The sequence below is a fragment of the Meles meles genome, chromosome 14 (assembly GCF_922984935.1).
Source record: "Meles meles chromosome 14, mMelMel3.1 paternal haplotype, whole genome shotgun sequence".
NCBI classification, from domain to species: Eukaryota; Metazoa; Chordata; class Mammalia; order Carnivora; family Mustelidae; genus Meles; species Meles meles.
Window position 1 is genome coordinate 33,090,635 of NC_060079.1, and position 23,066 is coordinate 33,113,700.

Here is a 23,066-nt window from a genome sequence, read left to right on the forward strand (position 1 = left end):
TGCCCTTTCAGCCCTCTTAGATTACTGGTCTCAGTTAGAAAGGGATAGTTTAGTGGCATTATATTTTTTTCTCTTTCTGCTCTCAGAAAGACTATATTTAATTGGAGACTATCCTTTTATTATAAATGTAGCCAAGCCCTTCCAATCTCTGGCACCCTATTCTCTAGCTTTAATAAACACATAATCTGAACCCCAAAATATGAGTAATAGTTTACCAGTAGTTATGCAAATATGTAATAAGAACGTAGGTCAACCTCTTAGTATGGTAGGTCTCCATGGACCTCAGCTAATTATAGTTTTAGAGTCTGTTACTAACAATTCCTTTCCCAATTTTAGAATTTGTTACGATTGTTTGTGGAACAAATAACAGAAATCCAACTGCTAATTGTCTTGAACATAAAAGGGGGACTTGCTGTTACACTTAAATGAAAAGTTTAGTGGGAGATCAGGCATAGTTGCATCTAGGTGCTCAGTGCCATTTCAGCATTTCTTTGAAAAACGTTGGCTTTGTATTCAGGCAAACACTCCCAACCTGATGGTTCATATGCCAGCTTAAATCTTTCTAGCTCAGCAACTCCAACAGAAAAAAAAGAAATATACCCTTCTAAGTGATTGCAGAAATAATCCTGGACCTGTTGTCCAATAGCTCTGATTGATCTGGGTTGGGAAAAAATGTACCTACCTGAAGCAATCACTGAAAGGATAGAATAGTTTGGCTAAGCCTGTGTCATGGGGCCATCGTAGCACCAAGGGTGGAGGCATCTATCATAACTTTCTCACATGGATCAATTGGTGAAGAGGTAGTTTCTCAAAAAAAAAAAAAAAAAAAAAAAAATTGGCTGCTGGAGCAGGCAAACACAACAAATATCTTACATGCCCTGATAGGCCAGTTTTGAAATGGACTCAAGAAACCAGATTTTTAAAATGTGGCTGCACCAAGTTTTGCACATTACTCAATGAGTCTCATTGCAGGAGTCTCACATAATATATAAGTTCCATATACAAGCTTTAGAAAGTTTTCTAATTTAGAGTTCAGATGATATAATAGGATTAAGAATTATGCAGACGTGGTGCCTGGGTGGCTCAGTCATTAAGCGTCTGTGTTCGGCTCAAGTCATGATCCCAGTGTCCTGGTATTGAGCCCCGCATCCACCTCGCTTCTCAGTGGGGAGCCTGCTTCTCCCTCTCCCTCTGCTGCTCTGCCTGCGTGTGCTCTCTCACTTTCTCTGTCAAATAAATAAATAAAATCTTTAAAAAAAAAAAGAATTATGCAGAAGTGGCATATAGTGGTGAGACCCTCACAAATATTCCACAGATATTAATGAACTCCTTTCATGTGGTAAGTAATGACCTGGACAGTGGGATACACATTTGATAAAGACATGGTTAATACATAAAAGGGCTCATAATGGGGGTAGAAAGAATACCTTCAAACAAATAAATCACAACATGATAGGCAAATGCATATAACAAAGGATACAGTTGTCTTTTAATAACCACAAAGTGGTAGGCACTGGGCTTTTTGCTGTCCCCACATTTTCTCACTTAAACCTCAAAGCAACCCTTCAAGGTAGGCATTATTCCCTAAAAACATTGAGATTTGTAGAGATAAAGTTTCCTGTGTTTGGTCCTTTCAAAGGACCTTTCTGTGTTTGGCGAGTAGCAGGGGCCTTGGAGAAATCCTATTTGGGAACTGTATATCTGTTTTTGGCAATACTGGGAAAGCATAATCATTCTGTAAGCCATCCAATAACTTTAGAATAATTTGTTTTATCCGTCTTCTCCATCCCTTAGAGCTTATCTGTCAGTAAGTCCTACCAATTCTTCCTTTGTGATGTTGCTCAGGTTTTCACCCTATGATCCTTCCAACTCATTGTTCAGGTGTTTAACATCTTGTACCTGGATTGCAGGGGCCCTATAACTGGTCTTCTTGTTTCCAGTCTCCCTTTAATTTGTTCTGCAACAGGTGGTTTTGAGGTGGGCCAAGGTTGTAAACCACACTGCCTCAGTCATTTATTTGGCAAATATTTATGATAAGTAAGTCATAGTGTGGGATCATAGTTTAAATCTTCAATTTAAAAGACAGTCATTTTTGAGGATTTACCAATGTTCAGGGAAGGCAAACATCTCCCTTATTTGTCATAATGGAATACACATCACTAACTCCTTGCTCCACAAACCTCAACGCTATCTTACTGCTGCCTTAAAAGTGTTTAAATTCTTATATCTCCTCAGGCAAGGAAAACAAAAGCAACATTAGATTAGTGGGACTACACCAAAATAAAAAGCTTTTGCACAGTGAAGGAAACCATTAACAAAATGACAAAGCAACCTACTGAATGGGAGAAGATATTTTCAAGTGATATATCTGATAAAGTTCTAGTATCCAAAATATATTAAGAACTTATATAACTCAACACCCCCCAAAAACTCCAAATAATCTGGTTGAAAATGAGCAGAGGACCTGAGTAGAGATTTTTCCAAGGAAGGCATACAAATGACCAATAGATGCATGAAAAGATGCTTGACATCACTGATCATCAGGGGAATGCAAATCAAAACCACAGTGAGATATCATCTTATACCTGTCAGAATGGCTAAAATAAAAAATACAAGAAGTAAGTGCTGGTGAAGACGTGGAGAAAAAGGAACACTTGTGCATTGTTGGTGGGAATGCAAACTGGTGCAGCCACTGTGAAAAAACAGTATGGAGTTTCCTCAAAATATTAAAAAATAGAATTACCATATGATCCAGTAATTCTCCTACTAGGTATTTACCAAAGAAAATGAAAATACTAATTTGAAAAGATATGTGCACCCCCATATTTATTGCTGCATTTAATACAGTAGCCAAGATATGGAAGCAACCCAAATATCCACTGAAAGATGAATGCATAAATAAGTGGTATATATATATATATATATATATATATATATATATTCCTCAGCCATAGAAAAGCATGAGATCTTTCCATTTGCAACAATATGGATGGACCTTGGAGGTATAATGCTAAATGAAATAAGTAAGTCAGAGAAAGAAAAATGCCATATGATATCACTCATATGGGGAAATTAAGAAACAAAGCAAATGAACAGAAGAACAAGAGGAAGGAAGGAAGGAAAGAAAAGAAAGAGAGGGAGGGAGGAAGGAAGGAAAAAAGGAAGGAAGAAAAACCAGATTCCTAAATACAGAGAACAAATTGGTGATTACCGGGGTGGGGGGGGTGGGTAGCATTGGTGGGAGGATGAGTGAAATAGATAAAGAAAATTAAAGAGTTCATGAATCATGATGAGCACTGAGTAATATAGAACTGTTGAATCATTACATTGTACACCTAAAACTAATATGACTGTACATTAATTAAAAATATATTCAAGAGTTGGGATTTAATAAAAATAATAATTTTTACCCCTTTAAAAAATTATTTGAACTCTTTAGATTAGTATCCAACTCTTCAACTAAGCCACCCATTCAAACTCATTCCTGTAGTGTCCTCAAATCATCTCTTCTAACCAACTCTACTAGGTCTCTGTAGAAGGCTCTGGGTCTGTCCTCCTGCACAGCTTGTTCACACTACCCCCAGGCTTTATCTGTCCTTGGCAGTTCTGGCTGCTTGTGATTTTACCTGGAAACTTTGAGATTACTTATTTGCACTTGGTACACGTTTCTCCATGATATTTGGCACTTGTGACCCCTGAACTCTGATTTTTTTAAAAAATTTTAAATTTAGAGAGAGAGAGATCACAAGTAGGCAGAGAGACAGGCAGAGGGAGAGAAGGAAACTGGCTCCCTGCTGAACAGAGAGCCTGATGTGGGGCTCCATCCCAGGACCCCGAGACCATGACCCAAGCTGAACGCAGAGGCTTAATCCACTGAGCCACCCAGGTGCCCCTGATTTTTTTTTTTTTAAACATTTAAGTATGTTCTTCTACGGGACTGTGTGCTTTATTGTATCACCAATACTTGATCAAATATTTGTTGATCAAGGCCCTGAAAACATTCTGACTAATGGGGGACCTGAGCTTCTCTGTAGAGTAGGAATAGAGAGGATCAGGTAAGAGGAAGAGAGATGAAGATAAAATAAGGCACAGATAAAAAGTTGCTTCTCAGTCTTTATTCTTTTATTCTTCTCTTGCTTTGCTATAGTCTCTGGTGGGGGAGTGAGTTTCCTCTCTATCCGGTGGCAAGGATACAAAGTATGATCCTTGAGCCAAAGACTGAAATCAAGTACAAAAGTCAATTTTACTGGCTCACTTGGGGTTTGAGGCATCCCAGAGACAAAAAGGTAAGATGTTTTTCATTATTCATTGATTTACTGTCCTTCATACTGCTAGACTAATAAAATCAGCAGTTTAAAAACTAGTTTTATGTAGTATCTTAAGATTATACAGTTCTGACGTTATCTTTATTAACCATAATGATCCTAGGGGAAACTTTTTTCTAAATAAAGATTATATCATTTAAATCCTTGTTTTATGTTAAGGGGAATTTGTGATTAGTGTTGATACTCTATTGTGGTTCTCTCTGATTTTCTCTAGGTTGAAGCACTTAAGTAGTTGATAAAATATCATTTTGTTCTTATTCTACTGCTTGTAGACAGTATTTTGGTTGACTTCAGGGCTGAATTATTTTCCCTGAAATAATTTTACAAAAAGGACCAGCAATTTGCCGATAACTTTGACTATAAATGACTGTACAGCTATAGTAACACATCGATTACATAACAGAGTAACAGGAATGAGAACATGGTACTTCTTATGTGATGTCTTAAAACAATTTCCCCGTTTTAGGAATTCATACTGCTGAAGATTAATTATAGTATTTTTAAGGTATGATTTTTAAAAAGAAAAAAGAGAACTGTTAGGTTGATTTGTTTCCTTTCCAACAGTCATGATAGCTTCAATTTCTGGAACTTAACTCCTTGAAGACAGCAACATTGCACTGGATAATATTTTGCTCATTTGTCTATAGGATGTTTGTTCAGTTGAGAAATTAAGACAGGTGTCATATGACATAGAGTGATTTGTTCTAAATGGCACAAAGACTGTTTCTGAGCCAGGACAGTATTAGTTCAAGGTCCTGTGAGAGTTGCTGCTTATTCTGATGCCTGCATACCATGGTCTAATGAAATCTGCACATTAGGGACTTTCCTGGGGCTTCATCCCCCCCCCAACATACATTATTAGTTTTGTGTAATAGGAAAGAGGAAATATGTAAAGGCACATACACCATTCTGAATTAGGGGCCAATTTTTTTCCTTGTGTTTATGATGAAAATGACTTTAGTTTATGTACAGTGTGCTTTAGTGTGTAAAGGGACACAACACACTAAGGTGTTGCGTGCTCAGCAAAACAGAAAATCTTTTCTTGAAGTGATTAGAATGAAAATACTATTTTACAGTTCTGGTGTCCCTGCATTGTGGGGAGCACATTAGTATATTGGTGTTTTTGTTAGAAACAGAAGTGAACTATATGGAGTTCACCCAAATCCTGCCCCCTCACCCCTTTTAAAACCAAACTGAGCAAGAGGACCAAATTGCTGTTTTATTCACAATTTGGCCTTACTGTGGTGGTGGTAGTCCTCTGCTCCCATTGTTTGTTTTGCTTTATGTTGGACACCAACAGAGATCAAAACTCCATTTAATGGACTTCTAGTTTGGCAATAGCCTGGCAAATGGGAAAACAAGAAACATAAACCAAATTTCTGCCACAATGCTTTTAATATTGAGACAGATTTTTATCTAACAGAACCAACAGAATGGAACATGAGAGCACCAGCAGCTCTGGGCTGTAAACACAGCTTCCCGATGACACATCCCTAGGGGGACAGATCAGACAGTTTCTATATTATTCAGCTTGTCATTCTGCTGGCACAGAACTGATTTTTGCCTCAGAAAATGTCTCTTTCCTGAAACTCCAGCTGTCCTTCATTCATAAAGCAGCGTTTTAATAAGGTGGTTGTTTACTAGGAAAACAATGTTAGTGTTAATAATGAATCACTAACAATATAGCATATTCCTTATCGTGGATGGTCTGCGCGCTGCCAAACAGCTGGAGGAAAAGTGAGGAAAAATGCAATCAAGCATTTAAACATCATAGCTGGATGTTTCCAAACATAAAGTGTCCAGATGTTTAGCATTGTGGAGGTAATGTGTTTGATTGCTTGCCTTTTTCATATTTTATCTGGATCCTTTGATGTTCTGTAGATAGAGTCAAGACTATTCTTCATTTTCAGTGTGTTGAGCAGTTTTTCTTGTCATGAATAGCAACTACAATGCTGAAGACTGGCAGAAGCCAAGACTGACAGGGATTGCTCGAAATGAGGGAGAAGAGGAAGAAATGAGACTCGGACTATGGTTAAATGGGTCCCTCTCCTGGCTGATGTGCGTGGAAGCATGTGCCTTTTAAAAGACAACGGCTGAATCAGTTTTCATGCTTCAGTTAAGGGGACAATTAGGAATTCAGAAGATGGATGGAGGGTCAGTTCCTCTTGTTTTCCTTGAGTCCCAGAGGCTGAATAACTAGGTCCTTCTTCAGGATTGCTACTTCCAAGGAAGAAAGCTAACTCTCTTTATGCCAGTGAGGATACTGGCTTCAAAGGAATGTGATCCAGCTGAACAGTAGTAGAGGTGTTCCCTCCCTTAGACGGATGCCTCTTCAGGCAAAATGACAAATCCAAAGTAAACAATATGAAGCACTTTCTCCTTTTAGGATCTCAGAGTACCCAACCCAAATCAATTCATGCTTCCTACTGCAAACTTCTCCGACATTGGGTTATTGGTACTTACAATTAGAGTCATTGCAGAATGCTCCACTAAATTAAAACCACTGCTAATTAATTATCTCATCAGAGGTGGCTCAGTTTCAGAACTGGATTCATAGATCCTGTTGCTAAAATAGATGCAACTCCCTCCTAAGAGTGAAAGCAAAAATAGTCATTTACTGACATGTCCCTGCAGGAATCAATAACATTACAGATCATGGAGGAGCCAAGAATAGCTGGGGCATATTAATAACTCAGTCTGCTCACTGATTTTATTCAAGATGACTAGTTAAAGTACACTGCACTGATGATGACTCCATGGCACGAGGAACAATGTCATCATTAACATGGGGACCGTTTAGCATTTAGAACATTTCACACATAAAGAGAACTTAACACAAGACTATTTATTGTGCTTTAGACAGACGGTTTAATGTTTCTTTAGCCTTCAGCCTATCAGGCCACCCATGGTTTTCTTCAGCCAAGGGCTTTTTAAAAATAAATGGTGTATAGCAATTTTCTAACAAGACTGACTGCAGCATGTTTCGCTAAATCTTTTTCCTACCGTTAACACTCCCTTACAGTGGTTTGTAGTTGACAAACCTCCCTGACTCCAGTTCCTCACATATAAGTAATTACTGACATAAAAGGAGATGAAGGGGCTGAAATTTCATCATTAATGGTTTCTTTGCTACAGAAAGCTATTTAGAAATGATTACTTTGGAAAACAGTTCTTCCCTGATTAGACACTGACTGACTCTGGAGAAGCTGTTCCCCCAGAATCTTTCAATTCAGGAAATGATACCCCAACATAGATGGATAACTGTGGGTAGCAAAATATGCATATAAAAGTTGGTTTAAAAATGGTAGAGAAGAGTAATGTATCCCTGTCTGAGGAATATGTAAATGTGTTTAAGAAGGGACACAGAGGCTGCAGATTCCCTGTTCCTACCATCAAAGTGTAAATCAAGTACAGTGGAAAAGCAAGCAGGATGCATTCTTACAGTGGAAACTTCTATAGGGATCTTAATGACTTCCTGCACTGCTCTGGTCCCTGTTCAGCTCCCCAGGCAAAATGGGGAGCTCTTCTGTGAACTCTTTTAGGATAACAACATGGCCCAAGACCCAGAGACTCTGCAGATTGGCCCGGATGGATGCTTATTTGCACATTCTTCTCTATGTAACCTCTCCCATAGGGTTCAGAAGAAGCAAGCTTAGACCTGGAGCTCAGAAAAGCGATTACACAGCACAGAGGGTTTAGAGATCAGATGTATTTAGGAGGGCAAGTGTCTCCTGTCTGCCTACTCAGGAGGGCATGAGAGTCTCGAAGTCTTGGGCCGTGCAGAGCCTCTGATTGGCTTTTTTCTCTTTGAGGAACAAAGATGTCTTGCTGGAGGCTCAGATTTCCCGCTGGCATATTATGCTGGGCCAGACTGGAATTCTTGCAAGTTCTGTGGCTGCAGCTGGTGCCCTGGTCTTGCACCAAAGCCATCAATTTCCACACCTCTGAGGAGGAAGCCTACAGCTCCGATATTGGTGTTCTGTCTGACGGTGTCCTGTGTAATTACCAGATCGAGATACCACACCAATTCCGCCTGATGAAGTTCAACAGCTCACTCTTTGGAGTGTGCGAGGGGGATGGGGAGCTGACCCTTGGGGACGCGGGCCTGGACCATGCGCCGCAATGTGGCCAAGCAACACAGTGCGTGCTGGCCTTTGACCTGATCAGTTTCCCACAGGAGCAGTTCTCGCTGGTGCACGTGGAAGTGGAGGTGAGAAACATCAATGACCACGCGCCACACTTCCCCCCGGCCCAGATTCACATGGAGGTGTGCGAGAGTGGGGCCGTGGGCACGCGCGTCTTCTTGGAGGTGCCTGTGGACGAAGACGTGAGGGCCAACTGGCTGCAGAGTGTGCGCCTGGCGGAGCCTCACAGCCTCTTCCGCGTGGAACTGCACACTCGCGCGGACGGTGCCCAGTGCGCTGACCTGGTGCTGCTCCAGGAGCTGGACCCCGAGGGCCAGGCCGCCTACAACCTGGAGCTGGTGGCCCAGCACAGGCGGCCGCTCGCCGCGCTCTGCCACGGCCGCCCTCAGCGTGCGAGTGCTGGACGCCAATGGCCACAGCCCGGCCTTCCCACAGGGCGCCGTGGCCGAAGTGGAGCTTGCGGAGGACGCTCCTGTAGGCTCGCTGCTGCTCGATCTGGACGTAGCCGACCCCGACGAGGGCCCCAACGGCGACGTGGTGTTCGCCTTTGGTGCCCACACTCCGCCTGAGGCGCACCGCCTCTTCCGTCTGGAGCCGCGCTCGTGCCGCCTCACCCTGGCAAGACCGGTGGACTACGAGCGCCAGGACACCTATGAGCAGGACGTGCGGGCCCAGGACCGCGGTCCAGGCCCGCAGGCCTCCACCTGCAAGGTCATCGTGCACATCCGCGATGTCAGTGACGGCGCTCCGGACATCACCATCACCCCGTTGGCCGCCCCGGGCGCACCTGTCGTCTCTCCCTTCGCCGCAGTCGCCGCCGCTTTCGGGGGTGCAGACACGACCTCGCAGACCCGGCCTGGGACGCCCAAGGCCAGCGCCGGTCTCTCTGGTGCCAGAGGGGGCGGCGCGCGAGAGCCTGGTGACCCTGGTCAGCACCTCGGACAGAGACTCGGGTGCCAAGGGGCAGGTGCGCTGCGCCCTCTAAGGGCACGAGCACTTCCGGCTGCAACTGGCCTACGCGGGCAGCTACCTGGTGGTGACTGCGGCGTCCTTGGACCGCGAGCGCATCGCGGAGTACAACCTGACGCTGGTGGCCGAGGACCGCGGCGCACCCCCGCTACGCACCGTGGGGCCCTACACTGTTTGCGTGAGTGACGAGAATGACAACGCACCACTCTTCACACGGCCGGTCTACGAGGTGTCGGTGCGAGAGAACAACCCTCCCGGCGCTTACTTGGTCACGGTGGCCGCCCGGGACCCCGACCTGGGCTGCAACGGGTAGGTCACCTACCGGTTGCTGGAGGCAGAAGTGGGTTGCGCCCTATGTCTCAGTGGACCCCACCACTGGGGAGCTGCGCGCATGATGGTGCTTTGACCGCGGTGAACTGACTGAGCTGCCGCTAGGGCTGGAAGCACTCGACGGCGGCTCTCCACCGCCCCGGGGCCGGGCCGTGGTGTGGCTGCATGTGGAGGACCAGAACGACCACGTACCTGGACTAGTCACACTACCGCTTTTCAGTGGCTCAGCCCAGCCGCCTCTGCCCCAGGGCACGCCCCTGGGCTACCTGGTGATTCGACTGCAGACGAAGGCCCTAACGCCGAGCTAACCTGCACACTTCTCCGCAGCGACTGCGGCCTCAGGGTGCTAGAGCTGCGCCCCGCGACGGGTGAGCTGTCTCTTCAGCGCCGGTTGTCCCCACAGCTCACCGGCGAGCCTCGTGGTGCTGGACTGAGGCCCACCGCCCTGTTCTGCACCACCACTTCGCTCCTAGCGCCGACGGACTCGGCGCCACCTGGCGGAAAAGTGGTGCTGGTGCCGCCGCCGCCGCCGCCGCCACCGCCGCCACCTCGGTCGCTGCCAAAGGAGTGAACAGAGGGACCCTCCTGGTGGCGTATAGTGCAGGGAGCAGGGTGGCTGCCTGGCTTCCCCGTCGTGTTGATGGTTTTTTTGGCCAGTGGCTGTGATCTTATGCTGGTGGCCATTGCCACCGTGACTTGTTCCAGCTAAGACGAGGATAGGACTCGAAGGAAGAAGCTTTGTGAGCCTAGCGGGAGCAGGTCCCACACGGTGAGTGGCCGGCCCGCCCAAGTCTCAGAGCGGTGGGGGCTGCCTCTTAGGACCTCTAGCTGAGGTTCTTCCCGAAGACACAGACCCTTTCCATTTATGCAGAGGCCCAGGAGGCTAAGGCTGCGGAGACTTCCCAGTCCGGGAGAGCAGGGTGTTCTTGTTGTGCTCCTTGCTTGGGGAGAGGAGCGGGATCCTGTGGGCCCACCTAGACCACGCAAGCAGGTTTAGTATCATTGTTAACATTTAGTAGATTTTCATGCCGAGAGTGCTATGAAAACTCAGCAGCTGCTAAGGTTGGGACTTCAAAGGACTAGTTTTTCAGGACTTTTAAATTTTTTGTTTGAGAAGAAAATTTCTTCAGAGATGAAGGCAGAAGGAGGTATGATGGTCATTTGTTCATAGAGGCCCACGTCTGTCTCTGCTGGTCTCACCCCTGGTAACTTACTTGTGGGTCTGGTTAGAACATCTTGGTCCATCATGGTTTAAATGCTGTCTTCCTGAAGCACTCCCCAGGAGGGATGTTGTGCCTGCTCCATCAGTTTTGATATCTGAGTGTCAAATACTAACTGCTACTCTCACACATCTTTTTTTTTAAATTTAATTTTATTTTTTCAGTGTTCCAAGAGTCATTGTTTATGTACCACTCCCCGTGCTCCATGCAATACGTGCCCTCCTTAATACCCATTACCAGGCTCACCCAACCCCCCACTCCCCTCCCTTCCAAACCCCTGTTTCTTTCTCAGAGTACACAGTCTCTCATGGTTCGTCTCCCCCTCCAATTTCCCCCAACTCACTTTTCCTTCCCTTCTCCCAATGTCCTCGGTGACATTCCTTATGCTTCACAAGCAAGTGAAACCATATGATAATTGACGCTGTCTGCTTGACTTATTTCACTCAGGATAATCTCCTCTAGTCCTGTCCATGTTGATATGAAAGTTGGATATTCATCCTTTCTGATGGAGGCATAATACTCTATTGAATATATGGACCACATCTTCTTTATCCATTCATCTGTTGAAGGGCATCTTGGTTCTTTCCACTGTGGCCATTGCTGCTATGAACATTGGGGTACAGATGGCCCTTCTTTTCACTACATTTGTATCTCTGGGGTAAATACCCAGTAGTGCGGTTGCAGGGCCATAAGGTAGCTCTATTTTTAATTTCTTAAGGAATCTCCACACTGTTCTCCAAACTGGCTGCACCAACTTGCATTCCCACCAACAGTGTAAGAGGGTTCCCTTTTCTCCACATCCTCTCCAACACTTGTTGTTTACTGTCTTGTTAATTTTGGCCATTCTGATTGGTGTAAGGTGGTATCTCAATGTGGTTTTGATTTGAATCTCCCTGAAGGCTAATGATAATGAACATTTTTCATGTGTCTGTTAGCCATTTGTATGTCTTCTTTGGAGAAGTGTCTGTTCATGTCTTCTGCCCATTTTTTGACATGATTATCTGTTTTGTGTGTGTTGAGTTTGAGGGGTTTTTTATAGATCTTTCACCCTTCTTTTTAAATAGGATTCAGGCTCAGGTCCTCTCTATCCCCCATCTCTATGTGTAGAGAGGATAAATCTACAAGTTTAAGGTAATTCAGAGTATGTATCATTCTCTCTGAGCAGTGTGTTTGATGTTTTGTACATTTTTATGGACAACAGAGTGAGTCTATCCTTTTTATTTCCAGGACACATTCAAATCCAGATGAATTTCATGTGAAAGTTAACAGAAGAGGAGACAATGAGTTGAGTGACAGAATTTCTGACATCAGTGGAGAGGGAGCTTTAAGAAAGCATCTTTGCAGTGACTGCAAAGCCAGAGGGTAAGTTTAGAGCTGCCACTTTGAAGCTCTTGCTCACAAAGTCATCATAATTCTATATGCCTAAATGAATTTTAAAAAACTAAACAAGTGATCCCAAATGGACATTCACAGAGGAGAGTATGCTGAGTGCTGCTGAACAGAGCTAACAGATTTTTGGGATTACTTCTTATTTAGCTGGTTCTGTGTATTTTAAATACTTTACACTTACTGACTTATTTATTCCCCATAAGAAATCCAAGGAGGCAGGAGACCGAGGCACAGAATTTAAATAATTTACCGAGGTATTGGAGTTAAGATCTTAGCCTGATAATTCCAGCTGTAGATTTCCTCCTCTTAATCACCTATGAAGCTGCCTCTATTAATGCGAAAAGATTAAAACACTAAAAAATCAAAATATGGTGGTTAATAATACCAAAATAATTTTGTACCACAAGCACTAAGGTGAAATTCCCATACTTGGGGATTTTGGAAGTGGATAGCATCTAAGTAGGTAAGTTTTTTATAGGCTAGGATGCAGTATGCTGGGAGCACGTGAATGTGTGGTTTCGTTCTGCTGTCTTTGTGTCGAGAATCTTGTACCCACACAACATCATGCTATTCAACTTAGCCTCCTGTCACGTTTGAGAGTTTTGTTTTAGGTCAAACCTTAGTAACGGTATCTCGTTCTATGGGGACAATCAGTTATGGACTTCGTGTTCGTTTTCATGAAAGTGGGCACTAGATATTTGGTCCCTCAAAGAAGATACCTTACTCTCCAAGATGAGTGCTAATGCTATGTCCTAGTGATTCAGATATATTTTCACATTATGGATATTTTTGTCCAATCTGTGTTTAGTTTCTTCAACATTTTTTTTAATAAGATGACTTCTAGAAGCATCTGCATCCTGGTCCCTTTCTGAATATTCCCTAGTTTGTAAATATCTTTCCTAAAATTAGACTCTTAGAGTTGGATACAGCACTGCAGAACTTGCCTGTCTCCTGAGTTCCAAACTAATATTTCCAGTTGCCTACTCAACATCTCCATTTGGGTGTCTAATAGACATGGTACGTGTTCAAAACTGAACTCTTGATTTCTATTCTACAAACCTGTTCTTTCTATAATGTTTGTATCTCAGTAATGACAATTCGATTCAGGTAGTTGCTGCCATGGCCAAATCCCTGGGCCATTCTTGGTTTGTGTCTTCCCACACTCAGTTCCCAATCCATTAGCAAATCTGATGGGATTTACTTTGAAAATATATTCCCAATCAGTGTTCTTCTCACTACCATCTTTGCTGCTGTCCTCTCCCAGGCGCTATTAGCTCTTGCCTACATAACTCCAGACTGGACTCTGCTTCCATACTTGCCCTCCTGCAGTCTGTTTTCCAGATCAGGTCACATAATTCAACTCTCTAAAGAGTTCTCACTTAAAATGAAATCCAAAAATCCTCATCATGGTGTCCCAATTACTACTGCTCTGTGTAACAAAATGTGACTCAAAATGTAGCAGTTTGTAACAACTGTTTTATTATGCTATGGATCCTGTGGGTCATTTTGGACATGACACAGCAGGGAATGCCTTGTTTCTGCTCCAGAGTGTTTGAGGCCTTAGCTGAGAAGACATAATGGTTGGGGGCTGGAATCATCTGGAAGGCTTGGACACATGTTTCGCTTGTGAATTAGGATTATTTGAAGTCTAGGATTGCTCACTAGGGGGTGGGAAGTGGAGGTTATGTGTGCCCTTTGTAGGTATGTCAGACTTAGGAAAGTCATGTGGGGGGCTCAAGGTTGCAGGCATCAGTGTTCCACTGAATAAGACAGAAAGCATATCATCTTTTATGATCCAGTCTCAGAAATGATATAGTCACTCATGTTCTACTGGTCTGAGCAGTCTTTTTTTAAAGATTTTATTTATTTATTTGACACAGAGAGAGAGATCACAAGTAAGTAGAGAGGCAGGCAAAGAAAGAGGGGGAAGCAGGCTCCCCGCTGAGCAGAGAGCCCAATGCAGGGCTCCATCCCAGGACCCCGAGATTGTGACCTGAGCTGAAGGCAGAGGCTTAACACACTGAGCTACCCAGGCCCCCCAGTAGGGGTAAGGGGTAGCCTACCCACATTCGAAGTGAGGGGATGGAAGACACTTCCCCTCCATTGAAAAATTATTACTTTTTTTTAAATTTTATTTATTAATTTTGACAGAGAGAGATCACAAGTAGGCAGAGAGGCAGGCAAAGAGAGTGAGAGGGAAGCAGGCTCCCTTCAGTGCAGAGAGCCCGACGTGGGACTCGATCCCAGGACCCTGAGATCATGACCTGAGCCGAAGGCAGCGGCTTAAACCACTGAGGCACCCAGGCGCCCAATTATTAGAGACTTTTGAGGCCATGTTTGTAAATAAGCCACACATGGCCCACAAAGTCCTATATTATCTGGCCCCTTGTTGCTTCTCCCAGATGACTTCTTATTACTCTTCCTCTTGATAATTTAGAAACTGAGTTAAGACAAGAATAAGCTGGTCATTCTCTAAACAGAGTATAAACAGTAAGAGTCCCAGGAATTTTTCTTTTTTGGAAAAGGATAATTTAACATTAAATGATCCAAAAAGATAAATTTACTGCAAAATCTTCAAGTTTTGAGATGACACTAAAATCTTATAGAAAGTAACACAGCACAATGAACTTCTAAAAAACAGCAGGACATGGGACACCTGGGTGCTCAGGGGGTTAAAGCCTCTGCCTTCGGCTCAGGTCATGATCTCAGGGTCCTGGGATCAAGCCCCGCATGGGGCTCTCTGCTCGGCAGGGAGCCTGATTTCCCCTCTCTCTCCGCCTGCCTCTCTGCTTACTTGTGATCTCTGTTTGTCAAATAAATAAAATCTTTAAAAAAAAAAAAAACAGCAGGACAATTTTACCCTAATCTAAAACACAATATGATCCTAAGAAGTAGTCATACAGTTGTGATGTATAAGCTGGCTGGACTACACCTCTCATTTATTCATTTATTCAGTCATTCATTTTTTTCGTACATATTTGATGTTTGGTGATTGAACAGGGAACAGGGAACAAATGATAAATGTGTAAAGTAATGTCAGGCAGTGATAAATGATATGAAGGAAAATGAAGCACGGTAGAGAGTAACAGCTGGGGGGAACAGCTTGAGGTATGGGTATGGAAGATATCTTTGAGAGGGCAGACATTTGAACAAAGGCATAAATGAAGGCAGAAGCAGACAATATGGATATCTTGAGAAAAAGCATACCAAGCAGAGAGAACAGCACCACAAATATTAACTCAGCTTGATCCTCCCAATAATGCTATGAAGTAGGTACTATCTTCTAACTATGTTTCACAGAAGGGGAAACTGAAGCAAGAGTTGTTAAGAGGGTTTTGCTCAAGACCACCCAGCTGCAGGGGCAGAGCTGGGTTTTCAATTCCAGAAGTCTGGCTCCAGAGTTCATGCTTTTAATGTTCTGATGTAGTACATTTTCAGTGGGGTTTTAAACACTTATTTTATGGGTCTTCTAAAGGTTTAGGACCGATTTACATTCCTAAGTATGTTTCTGTCTTTGACTTTAAATGAGATGTTCTGATTTATGGTTTAGTTTATGCTCCAGCTCTCTGCTGCATTTTCTTGTAAAACTTTTAGTGGAGTTATTGAAAGGATGACACATGGGCGATGGCAAGATAATTGAATTAGATGTTGATAGCTGGAGTTAAGAAGTTTAGTGAAGTTATTTTAGTATTTCTTATCTCACTTTTAATAGTTAACACAGAGAATAAATGGATTAATAAACACACTGATATTCTTCTAAACCTTCATTTTATTCATTTATTTACTTTCCTTCCAAGTTTTTATTTAAATTCCAGTTCATTAACATACAATGTAATATTAGTTTCACATGTAGGATTTAGTGATCTGTCAATTAACATACAATACCCAAGGCTCATCACAAGTGCCTTCCTTAATGCCCATCACCTGTTTAACCCATCCCCCTGCCCACCTCCCCTCCAGCAACCCTCAACTTGTTCTCTATAGAGTCTGCTTTATGGTTTGCCTCTCTCTCTTTCCCCGTGTGTTTATCTGTTTTGCTCCTTAAATTCTATATATGAGTAAAGTCATATGGCATTTGTCTTTCTCTGAGTAACTTATTTTGTTTAGCATAATACTCTCTAGCTCCATCCATATCATGCAAATGGCAAGATCTTATTCTTTTACACTGGCTGAGTAATAGTCCATTATATACATAGGTCACATCTTCTTTATCCATTAATCAGTCGATGGACATTTGGGCTGTTTCCGTAATTTGGGAATTGTTGATAATGCTGCTATAAACATCAGGGTGCATGTATCCCCTTGAATCAGTATGTTTGTATCCCTTGGGTAAATACCCAGTAGTACAATTGCTGGATTGTAGGGTGGTTCTATTTTTAACTTTTTGAGGAACCTCCATACTGTTCTCCAGAGTGACCACACTAGTTTCCATTCCCACCAATGGTGCAAGATGGTTCCCATTTCTCTGCATTCTTACCAACATCTGTTGAGAAGTCTCATTTTAGGTTGTAATTTTTGCCTTTCCTCTCACCAAATCTATATCAGAGATTCCAGCAAATTATTTAATTTAGTTGCTTGAATTTTATTACCATTTCATTTCATCAGTGTACCAGCAGATGGAGGTACAAGTCATTGGCAGAAAATCCAAAGGAAGAAAAATAAAACAAAAAAATAAACAGCTAAAAGACTAGTCCCTGAACAACTGAATGTTGTTTGCATTTTTAAGTATATTGCCACATAGCATTCCGACTTTTTAAATATTTTACACTCTTCCATTTTATTTCCAAGTTCTTCAGATCATTCAGAATGAAGAGCACTTAAGAATCCTGAAAGATTAATCAAGGCATCACAAATAGCAAGACTCTTTCATCACATCATGAAAATAGGCACAGGATTGCACTTTCTTCAAGTATCCTTTACCCTCACCATTCCCAGCTGAGAAATATGAATTTCCAACTAGTACACTCAGAACTCAAAGGATGTTATTTTCAAGTCTGTGAATCCCAAAGTGAAAGGCTGCCAAGTGTATATGACAGAGTTCAAAACTGCAGGCCAGCAATGTCACCTGCCCCCCTTCTCAGACAGAATGATGAATTAAATCATCTTTCAGTGGATGGATCACCTTCACATACTTCAGAAATAGCCACTTCATTCTGAAATGCTGCAGCTCATATGGACAGTTGTATTTGGGGAATAGACACACTTATGTTTCTTTGAAGTATTTATAAGCCAAGTTGCATACAGGAGCCTCCTAGTTTTGATGGGCATTTCCTTAAATTATGTCAATGGTCAATGTCAGAACACATGATGATTTTACATAATCCAGGACATTTTACCAAAAAAATCTTAGATGTAGCCTTTATTGCCCAAGAATAATAAATGAACCTCTATTTTATATTCTAGGATCGTTTGTGAATTTAAATGAGATATTTGATTTAGCTGTACATTGATGTTTGGCTGTTTGTAATTCTACCGGGAATGCAATTTAACTTTGAGTAACTTTACTGCATTAAGAATCAGGACCCCAACTGGGGGCTCCTGGGTGGCTCAGTCAGTAAAGCATCCAACTCTTGATTTTTAGCTCAGGGTGTAATCTCAGGATTGATTGATTTATTTGTTTATTTGAGAGAGAGAGAGAGAGATAGAGAGCGCGCATGCGTAGGAGGGAGAGGCCAGGACACTGGGATCATGACCTGGGCTGAAAGCAGAGGTTTAACAGGCTGAGTCACCCCCGTACCCCTCAACCCATTCATAATAGTAACTCATTCAGGGGTGGAGGGGCAGGGAGCAGCAGTGGGAAGAGCTAGAGAGTCTTAAGGCCTCAGCCCCCTGGACTATCATTCCCAGCAGAGCTCCACTCCAGCCCTGAACAAGAGGGTAGGTAGAAACTGGGGTAGAAGATCAGGGGCAAAGGAAGGATTGGACCCAAACTGCAGTGACTCACAGGCTCTGTGTGCAGTTGGACCTCATCTGTGGCTGACCAGATTCTAGGGCCAGATAAGTTGGGTGATTGGATGAAAGCAACTGGACTGTGTCTTCTTCTCTCTGAGATTAGCTCAGACTGTGGGAAGAATTGAGTCTTCAAGTGCAGGACACTAATGTCTCCCCAACTAGAAGCATCTTGTCTTATCAAGGTCCAATGGACAAGAACTGTCTTCCCAACACAAGAGCCACTAGCCACATGTGGCTGTTTACATTTAAATGAATTCATATTAAATACAACGAGAAATTCAGTTCCTTGATCACATTAGCCACATCTCAGCTGCTCGGTAGCCACGCATGGCTAGTGGCTACAGTATTGGACAGAGCAGCTATAAAACATTCCACCATCACCATTCTAGGGAACAGCCCTGATCTGGAAGAAGGGGCAGGCCAGAGGACCACCTCCATGGGCTGGGGCTGTTGAGGGCAGTCCGTGACCCGCCCTCCTTGCTCAGCATATATACAGCGGACTGTGTGTTCTCCTTTCTCTGCACTCTACATTTCCCTGGTCAAAGACAGTTAGTCTTTTATTGGTTCATATAAGTATTTCAAAATGGATTGACATATTGTATTATGTGATATAAAATATTTGAAAAATGTCTCAAGACAAGAATTCTCAATGGTACAAACTTTTCTGCATGCCTGGGTTATTTCTGAAGACTCTTCTGCTATTCTAGCTAGCACCTCAAATTTATTGCCCTTATATTCAGTCCTATAACCTTAGAGATTTTGCAGCAATATTCATGATAAAATCAACCCACTCTTACTCCTGAGCTCTCTCAAGAAATAATGATGGCAGTTTTTAAGACCAGTAATTCATTCTTTGGCTATGTTCAGGCAAGAAGCTAATAAGTACTTTAAACTCCTTTGGTCACTATCCTCCAATAGAAAATCACTGCTGTGGAAACTGGTTTCTAGGTCCAGTGGTCTCTTCAGAGTCAGAATGCTTTTCCAAGCATTGTCTTCCCAGAATGGGTGGTCTAGGCCCCAGAGAGACTGCAGCAAACAAGAACGTGCCCAGCTTTACATGAGACATGCCTTAAAAATAAAATATACACCTGTCTTTTGGGCTATGTTGAATAATATTTCAACTCCATTAGAGTAATTTGTTATGTAAGTGAATTCTGTGGGAAATGTTTTTTATAGAAACCAAGAATCTAGGATTTTCCCTCAAGTTTCTAAACCTAGATGTATTTGTTTTTCTTAAGACCAGGTTCACATGTTTTTGTAATGGTCGCTTCTACCTTAATTATGATTCCTCAAGCAACTTATAACTCTGGAATCCTGCCTGTTGATGACTGCATTCTCAGGGAGAAATAATAACTGGTAACATTTACCAAACACATACTGCAAACAAGGCTCCTTGGTAAACACTTTACGTGAGTTACTGTCTTTATACCTCCTAACCATCCTAGGAAGTTATGTTATCATCCCCATTCCACAGATGAAGAAATGGAGGTTTAGAGAGGATAATTTGTCTGAGGTCCTAGAATAAGTGAAAGAATTGTAATATAACATTAAAATACCTAAATTTTAGGTTGAAAGCTGGAGAAATTGTATATGTCTATGTTCATGGGACCACCACCCCAATCAAAGTCTAGAACATTTCCAGCTCCCCAGAAGACTCCTTTGTGCACCTGCCCAGGCTATAACACTTCTCAGAGTAACCACTACTGAAGTCTCTTTTGCCATCTGTTCCTTTTCCTCATCCCTGAACTTAATATAAATAGAATCATACCGTATATCCTCATTGGTGCCTAACTCAACATTATGTCTATGAGCTTCCGTTAAACACAGCCATGCTTCATGGACCAGTAGTTGGTTCCTTCTCAGGGCTCTATAGTATTTCATTTATGAACTTGCCACAATTTTTTTTGTTTATGAACTTGCTGCTTACTCCAAGTTTTTAGCTTTTGTGAACGGTGAATTAGTTTACACATTCTTTGGTAGACGTGAACACTTATTTCAATAGAAAGAAGGCCTTATAACCAGGGTTAAAGGGTGATGGATCTAGGATTTGAACCCTAGGATTTCTGAGTCCACTGGTCCCCATTGTGCAACTCCTACTACCTCATTAACAGCTAACCTTGACCAAGAACTCTCTATGTGCCAGATACTCTGATGAAGCTCTATTTTTCTAAGCAGCCTCTTGATCAATTGAGAACTTTCTATAAGCTTAACTAATAACAGCAGGGGAAGTTTTATATTTGCTCAACAAATAAGACAGTCTTTTAAATTATCATTAAATAGCTGATGTATTACCATGTACGTGGAATGCTTAGCTTCTTTTTGAAAAGACCATAATAATATCTGTCTTTGACAGACTTCTTTTGCTCATTGAAACGCATACAGTAGGAGTAGAGTTAGCAATTGATTGTTCATTTGCTTGTATACTATAATTAGCTAAGGAAGAAACAAATCAATTTAAAACCAATTTCCATAGTCTGCACATGCACGGGAATTGATTACAGACTCGAATTTGCTGAATAAAAAGTGAAGCTAGCTAACCTCAATTTGTTTTCATCGAGTAAATGTCAGCTATTGATTTCCATGGCTTACGACTGGTGAGGCCCTACGTCTGTCATTTGTCAAAGGTAGCACTGCACAATCGCTGTGCAGTTTAATTAGGTGTGGGATAGTCATTTCACTCGCATGAGGAAGATGAAATACTTAGCCATAGTGGAGGAGAGACCTCAGCCAGCTGCCTGTTCTCTCAATCTCTCTCAGAGCTTACTTATCTTAATTTAATGTCCATTGATCCTTATTGTTGGATGTGGTACAGAGGAGCCCTTTTGTAATAGGATGCTGGAAGGTTGGGCGGAAACTGTCTTTACAGCTTAACCGAATTCTCTCAAGCTTTCTCAAACTCTTGACAGCGCAGCATCACATTTTAGGGGAGTGGCTTGGCTGGTTCTAGAACAGGCTTCCACAGTGTTTTGGTTTTCAAAAGTAAACCATGCTGTCTTGGTTGCACAGGATTCATGTACATTTTAATAAGTTGTGATGCCTTCTGACCTGGCATAACACAAGATGTATAATCTTGCATTCGACTTGAATCCAACTGTTCATTTAAAACATGGCCTGACATAACAGCCAAAATAATGTCTTAATACCATAATCTCTTTGTTTTTTGTTTCCTCACCTATGGTGGAGATATCAGCACCTACTTCATAGGGATTTGGAGATAACTAAGTGATATAGTACATATAAAATGCTTAGAGCAATGCTTTGCACAGAGAAATCACTTAATAAATGTATTTTTTCTTACCATCAGAAACATTTCTTATTTTCCGGTGCCTTGTTTAAAGTGATGTATTTTGTTATTATAAATATTCCTGAATGTTTCTCTTTTTTTCTTTTAGCTTGACTTGATCAGTATTTTTTTCCATCTTTTTTTGGTTGGCCATGATTTTTTAAGCTAACTTTTCAAATAGGTGAGCAATAATAGTTAAAGTCTCCTAGGGATTATAGTTATAGTATTTTTGACAGTGGTATGAGCATCTGATTTAAAAAAGAAGACCCTTCTTTTAGAGACATTTTTTACAGTAGTTCTTGTAAAGTTGGACCATTTGGTCATTTTGTCTTGTGGCTATATTTTCATCCAGCAGTGAACTTGACAGTTACGTGAGGATATTTAAATGGAAATGTGGGAGTCTGTTAATAATAAATGCACTGGTTCTTTAGTGTAAGAATTCTTGGGAAAACTCACAAAAACTTAGTTTCCCACTTCTACCTGCTTTGGTGAATGTTAATCTGCCACTTAATCGAGCCTGAGACCACCTGCTCTGCTCCCGGTATGTTACCATCAGCCCATGCTGCTGTTGTAATATCCCACAAGTGGTATGAAGTAATAAAATGGTAATTGATCAGCTTCTAGCTCAGGCGACTGTAGCTGGAGAAATGATTGATAGGCATTTCTAAATAATGGGAAAGAGCCTTCTAAAAAGGACACAATCTGAAATGTATTTTCTTCCCAGCCTGAAGCCAGAAAAACCAATAGGACATCTCCCACTTAAGGACCAGAAGGCATTCACATTCATAAATATTTTGGTATTGTTTTTAATAAAAGCATATGCTCTACTGCATGCTTACTTTTTGGTTCTATCTCCTGCCACCTTTCCGCCTGCGTTCCCTACCCCAGTGCCAATGGCCTGACTCCCTGAAATGAAGAAGGGATATCCACATAGACTATAAGCCCAAGCCCTGATCTCAGGCTGTCCTACCTCTCTGATAACCCTGAGGTCAGAATGCACCTGAGGGTCATTAGAGAGTTGGACCCCTAAAATATGCCAGATACCTACTCACCTGAGTCCTTTTCCACAAGCAGCCTTCCTCCTTCTGCCTATGAACTGGTTTTCTATGTAGGTCTGTTTTCAGGGAGAAAATGAACTGGATAGAATAGAAGCATGCATTCTGTTCCTGTGCAATTTAGAATTTTCATTGTAAATTACTTAAATTGGGATTTTTTAAAAAATCATGGTAAGTGTGCTCTTTAATCCCCATCCTCTAGTTCCCCCATCCCCCATCCTCCACCCTCTGGTGACCATCAGTTTGTTCTCTATAGTTAAGAGTATATTTCTTGGTTTGTCTCTCTTTCTTTTTTCCTTTGCTCATTTGTTTCTTAAATTCTATATATGAGTGAGATCATATGGTATTTGTCTTTCTCTGATTGACGTATTTCACTTAGCATAATACATTCTAGCTCT

The 23,066-nt window shown here is 42.2% G+C and overlaps 1 pseudogene; it reads left to right on the top strand.

The window, feature by feature from the left end:
* Positions 1-8,145: 8,145 nt before the first annotated feature.
* LOC123956050 lies at positions 8,146-10,077 on the top strand (annotated as a pseudogene).
* The last annotated feature ends 12,989 nt before the right edge of the window (positions 10,078-23,066 follow it).